The 6000-nt window shown below is 35.4% G+C and overlaps 1 protein-coding gene across 1 annotated transcript in view; it reads right to left on the bottom strand.

The window, feature by feature from the left end:
- ROBO2 (roundabout guidance receptor 2) overlaps positions 1–6000 on the bottom strand; it is a 933205-nt gene that overhangs the window by 667197 nt on the left and 260008 nt on the right. The window lies entirely within an intron of this gene.

The following is a 6000-nucleotide window of genomic DNA, read 5'->3' as shown; positions in this document are numbered from 1 at the left end:
GACTGCTCCTCTGTCTGGGTTCCTGGCTTTTATCCCCTTTCTCCTGCTCTCTGGTCCTGCTGCTTTGGGTGGGCCTGAGTTTCCTCTCCTCACCTAATCCCTTCGGCTGATTGCTCTTCTCTCTGGCTTCCTGGCTTTTAATCCCCTTTCTCCTGCTCTTCTGGCCTGCTGCTTTGAGGGTCCCTGAGTTGTCTCTCCTCACCTGTATTCCTGTAGACAGAGACAAAATCCCCCATGCACCTCCTCCACCTGGGTACCGAGGTGCCTCATTGCTCACTAAATCCAACCCATACCGTTTTCTTCTGCTCACAAAGAATGCCAACATCTACCACGGTTCTGTACTCACACGATGGGACCCTGGCTCCGACCAGACCCTTGACACATAAATGGAGAATTAAGCTTTGCAACCACTGATGCTTGCTCTGAAAACTTCAGACCCTGATTTGAATTTGGAGTAATGCATTTTATTCCTCTTTAAAATGTTGGAAATTCTAACCCCAACACTGAAAGTCAAGGCACTCTATATTGTGACAACCACTCTTCCTCTCAGTGTTTAAAAGGACTAGGACTTTAAAAGCAATCAGACAAACAGACAAAGGTAGTAACCTCAAATTCAGCTGTCTTCCTCCTGTCAATAGATTCTCAGGTAGACGGACACTGGGAACACTCAGCGCTGCAGCTTCCAGGATGTGTGAGGAAAAGTCAGGACTGGGGCATAGAGATGAGTAATATACAAAGAAAGCCTTGATAGAGTCTGAATCCTGGTGTTAGGCTCAGCTGTGTTGCTGTGATGAGATTGGTGACACACCCTACTAGCTTTAAATAAAAGCCTCTTTTCTTTAGCTTAAACTGGTTGAAGTTGGATTTCTGCTGTTTACCAAAAGACTACCAAAATAATAAAATTTATAGCCCACTTTAAAAAAGTAAATAACACCTTCTACCTACCTGAGAAATGGTCTGAGTGATGGGATTTTAGTTTATACAGACAGATAGTGCTGGACAGGAGAACACTGGGGAACAAGTACAACACTGGCAGAGGGACCAAAGTTGAAGATATATGTGCCTATAGATGTGGGCAATTAGAGGCACTAGTCTGGCCACCAGTCATATTTGGGTCTGAAGTCCTCATATAATTAATGGTTTCCTTGCCAAAAATGTTTAGATTACATAACCCAAGGTGCACAGGAAAGTTTTGTCATCTCATACATAAAGGTCACTGAAAATAGCACTTAATGCTTAATGCTATATTTAATTTCATCATTCAGAGTATATATTCATCAATGTATATTTACCTGTTTATTTTTTAAAATATAAAATGTGTGATTCCCCTATTATACAACATAATAATACTTAGGATACAAGCTAAACAATAATTAATCATTTGGGAAAAGATAAATGAGTAACTCAGTTGTTTAAGATGGAAAGTTCATTAATGTCTAAATGATAAAAGAGATACTAATCTCTCTTCATTAGTCAGGTGAAGTTAGTTACACCTACTAGAAAAGGATATTCATATCTTACATGATTTCAAGTATGCATCACTGGAAGATTCTATGCTTCAATTGGAACATTAGAGAAAATGTCCATTTAATCATCTTGACAGAATCATGCCTCAATTATTTAAAAAAAAAAAAAAAACACTTATAATTTCTATAAAGCATATAATCAGATTACGTAACACAGTAGAAACAAAAACATTCTAATATTTTAGATTTAGGAAATTAACACAAATAAATGATACTTTTAATATATATAAAGCATCAAGATACATGAAAAGTTAAAATGATTTATTTAGATTAATTATAGCATTATGGAAGATTTTTTTTATAACAACATTTCAATGAAAAATATGTCTATTGAGTTTGGACTCCAATTTTTGGTGTATGGAGAAGTTAACAATTTTTATGTGAAAAAATATGAACATGTTTATTCAGGCATGTTTGGAACATTTTCTATGCTATCTGTTGTTTGGATTAGGTATTTTATTATTTCATATTACTATCAGATTTCATGTCAATGTGTTTTAAACCTTCAACTCTTTAACGTCCCTTACAAATTTTTATTAAGTCACTGTTTTCCAAAAATGTAAAAAATTCCTACTAAATTTATACTGTTAATATGACACAAGATTAGTAAGTCTTCAGCACTTACAAGGAGTGTTATTGGCACAGTAGTTAAGGTATTCAGCTGCTAACCAAAAGGTTATTGGTTTGAACCCACCAGTTGCTCTGCAGGAGAAAGATGAGGCAGTGTGCTTTAGTAAAAGATTTACAGCCTTGGAAATTATGGGGCAGTTATACTTCCTATAGGGTCACTTTGAGTTGGAATCAACTCAATGGCAGTGGGCTGTGGTTTTTATTTATTTATTTATTTTTCCTGCACTTACAGATCATTTTTGATCTCTTCATCTCATTTAATCTTCACAATATCTCTGTGGTTTAATAAAGGTAGATGCCTCTGTTTAACCATTTTATAATCACTAAACTCATGCCAACACAATTTAAATCTTTTCTTTAAGGCCTCACAATAAAAGTTGAAGAGAGTATCATGATTCAAATCTTCAGTTTCTCATTTTGAATCCATTATCCCAAAGAGGAATTTCTCAGTTGCATGTATACTTAAGAAGTCAATATAGTTTCTCTCAAAATTTTACTTAACAACAAATAGATCTGGTTATAATCATTTAACCAAAATGAATAAAAATATAATTGTAAGACAAGTGGAAAGGAATAATTATAGGCACTATATTAAAAGAGAAGATGGTAAAATATATTTGAGATTTGGAAAAGATGTGAACCACATTAATTCAATGAACATTCAAAGAAACACTAACAATGTGCCATGTTCTGTGTCAGATTCTAAGTGTAGAGTATTAAAAATCCATGGCTCTTGATTCCTTAGAGCTGACAATAAAGAAAGACAGACATTAACCAAATGCAAATAATTTCTTAACTAAATTGCAGAATGTTTATAAAGGACAGAAATAGGGTGATATGATAAAAGGGATAATTTCTTCTGTGAGTATGTGGAATTTCACCTGAGCATTGAAAGGTAAGTACAAGTTAGCAAGTAATGACTAGGTGGAGAGAATTCCAGAGAGAGAAGAAATTTAATAAGGTGAAACTTGATATGCTCAAGGTGGGGAAGAGAGAGAAAAATAGAGACAGACACTCCATCATAAAAGGCCTTCTTTATTTCTGTTGGTTCTGTTGTAATGTCACCCATTTCCTTTCTTATTCATGTTATTTGCATCTCCTCCTTCTTTTCTTTTGTTAAGTTTGCCAGTGGTCTGCTGATTTTATTAATCTTTTCAAAGTACCAACTTCTAGTCTTCTTGATTTTTTTCTATTGTGTTTTTATTTTCTCTTTCATTTATTTCTGCTTAAATATTATTCTGATGACTGTAGGAAATTTTTTTCTGCTCTTTTTCTAATTGTTGGAGGTGTTGGGTTGAGGTGTTGATTTTGGCTCTTTCTTCTTTTTTGATGTGTGCATCTATCTATTGCTATAAATTGCCATCTGATCACTGCTTTTGCTGTTTCCCAAAGATTTTGGTATGTTATGTTTTCATTCTCATTTGATTCAAGGCATTTTTAATTTCATTTTTTATTTCTTTTATTACCCAGTCATTTTTGATGAGGACACTTTTCAGTTTCCATGTGTTTGCTATTTGTTTGTTGGTCTTCGTAGTGTTGATTTCTAATTTTATAGTATTATGATCTGGGAAGATGCATTGCAGTATTTCAATATTTTTTAATTAATTAAGGCTTTCTTTGGGGCCTAACATATGGTCGATTCTGGAGAATGTCCCAAGTGTGCTAGGAAAGAATGTATGTGTTACTGTTGTTGGGTGAATTGCTCTGTAGATGTCTATAAGGTCAATTTGATTGATTGTATTGTTTCATTCTTTTGCATCTTTCTTGAGCTTCTTTCCAGTTGTTCTATCTTCTACTGAAAGTGGTATATTGAAAGTCTCCTACTATGACTGTGGAGCATCTATTTGCCTTTTTAATTCTGTTAAAGTCTGGTGTATGTATTTAGGGGATCTTTCATTGGGTCCATAGATATTTATTATAGTTGTGTCCTCTTGTTCAACTGATCCTTTAATCACTATAAAATGTCCTTTCTTGTCTCTTATGGTTATTTTTGTCATTTTAATATTGCTACACCTGCTCCTTTTTGGTTGCCATTTGCTTGCTGTATCTTTTTCCAATCTACTTTTGTCTTTGTGTCTATTGCTCTTGTAGATAGCATGTAGATAGACCATGTTTTCTTATCTAGTCTGTAACTCTCCATCTCTTGAGTGGTGCATTTAATCCATTTACATTCAATATAATTATTAACAAGTATGAATTTTGAAGAGACAGATACAATCAGAGAGAAAACTGTCAAATTTTTATTGGAAGAGAATTTTCCTAATATGATGAAAGGTGAGAATATATCCATTCAAGAATTTCAATGGACCATAAACAGGATAAACCCCAAATCACCAAGACATATCATCAAACTCACTAGAACAAAAGGCAAAGAAAGAATCCTGAAAGGAGCATGGGAAAAACAATATCTGGGGTGTGAGGAATGAGAGAATAGAGCAAGAATAAAGGAAAATAAAAAATGGGAAAAGTGTAAAAGGAAAAAAAAAAGGATGGGAAGAACCGAAACAAAGCAAAAAGAAGGGAACCAAGAAAAGGGAAGAGGGGGAAAAAAAGGAAATAACTTAAAAGAATAATAATAATAACAAGAACCAAGGGCAGGAAAGAGAAAAAAGAAAGGAAGAAAAGATGAATATAAAGAGAATAATTTAAAAACAAACAAAGAAAAACTAAACTATGAAGTGCAGGGCATAGCCCCCAGGCTCTGGCAGGGCACAGACTGGGATGGAATTCCTGCTGGTCAAAAAGGTGGTTAGAAGTAGGGAATGGCTACACCTCTGTTCACCAAGAGTGTGTGGGTCATAAGAGTAACAGGGAGAATATCACATCTTTCTAGTCATTAGCCTCCAGTGTGGTTGCTGGTGCTGTCCTCAGCAAGAGGAATTTATTCTTAGGTTGCTGTCCAGATTAGAACAACACTGGCATATATTCAAAATGGCTATACCCTCAGGACAGCTGCTGGAAGTCCACAGATTGGTTTGTCTCCTTCTTCACTGTTTTCCTTTCTGGTTGTCAGGCACCAACACAGTCCTTGCCCATACAGTACTTGGTGAGTAGAGACAATTCTTAGGTTGCTACTGGGAAATACGCAAAATGGCTGTGCCCTCAGGACAACGGCAGTCCACTGCTGTTTGTCTCCTCATTCATTGTTTCATTCAGGTTCTTATATTAGTTGGTGTTTAATCCACTTCTTTATCCTTCCCTTCAAAGCTCAGGGTTCCAGGATCATCTTCTGTATCAGTTTCAATTGGTTTCTCATTGCTTTGTTGCAAAGATTCTGTGTAGCTTATCTGCCTATTCCATCATCTTGCCAGAACTGCCAAAAGCCTTCTTTAGAGAACTTTCTTTTTAATGGCCAGTCAGGTAGGAAGCCATGCAGGAGAAGGGGATTGAAGACATCCATACATAACTACTTGATTTTAAAAGGCTTCCATTGAAGGTTACCACCTTCTTTGGGGGTGGCAACTACATGTATGCTTCATTGCAAAATGTCTATCTTGGGTTTCAAGACTACCTTTGCCATGGATAATCAAGTGCTGGAAATGTACACAAAAAGGACTATAGATAAATAACTTCAAAATAATGAGATGTAAACTCACTTGGAAGGGGAACTACTCCTGCCTATAACATTTAATTTAGGCTTTTGTGTGCTATTGTTGTTTGTAAAATAAGAGTTTGACAAAGATCCTGGCTTTCCAATATGATTCCCCAAAGGTATGAAACTTAATCAAATAGAAGGAAATTCATCTAGGTTATTAACACATATCAGTGTAATATTCAAACAATTTCCTCCTACCATCTTTATGTAACTAGTTTCCTTCAGGTGTCATGCTAATAAGCTTGGATC

The sequence above is a fragment of the Orycteropus afer genome, unplaced genomic scaffold (genome assembly GCF_000298275.1).
Source record: "Orycteropus afer afer isolate SDZICR_OR568_19922 unplaced genomic scaffold, OryAfe1.0 scaffold00022, whole genome shotgun sequence".
Lineage (NCBI taxonomy): Eukaryota > Metazoa > Chordata > Mammalia > Tubulidentata > Orycteropodidae > Orycteropus > Orycteropus afer.
The sequence above is the reverse complement of the archived record's forward strand: the minus strand, read 5'-3'. Positions and strand labels throughout refer to the sequence as shown.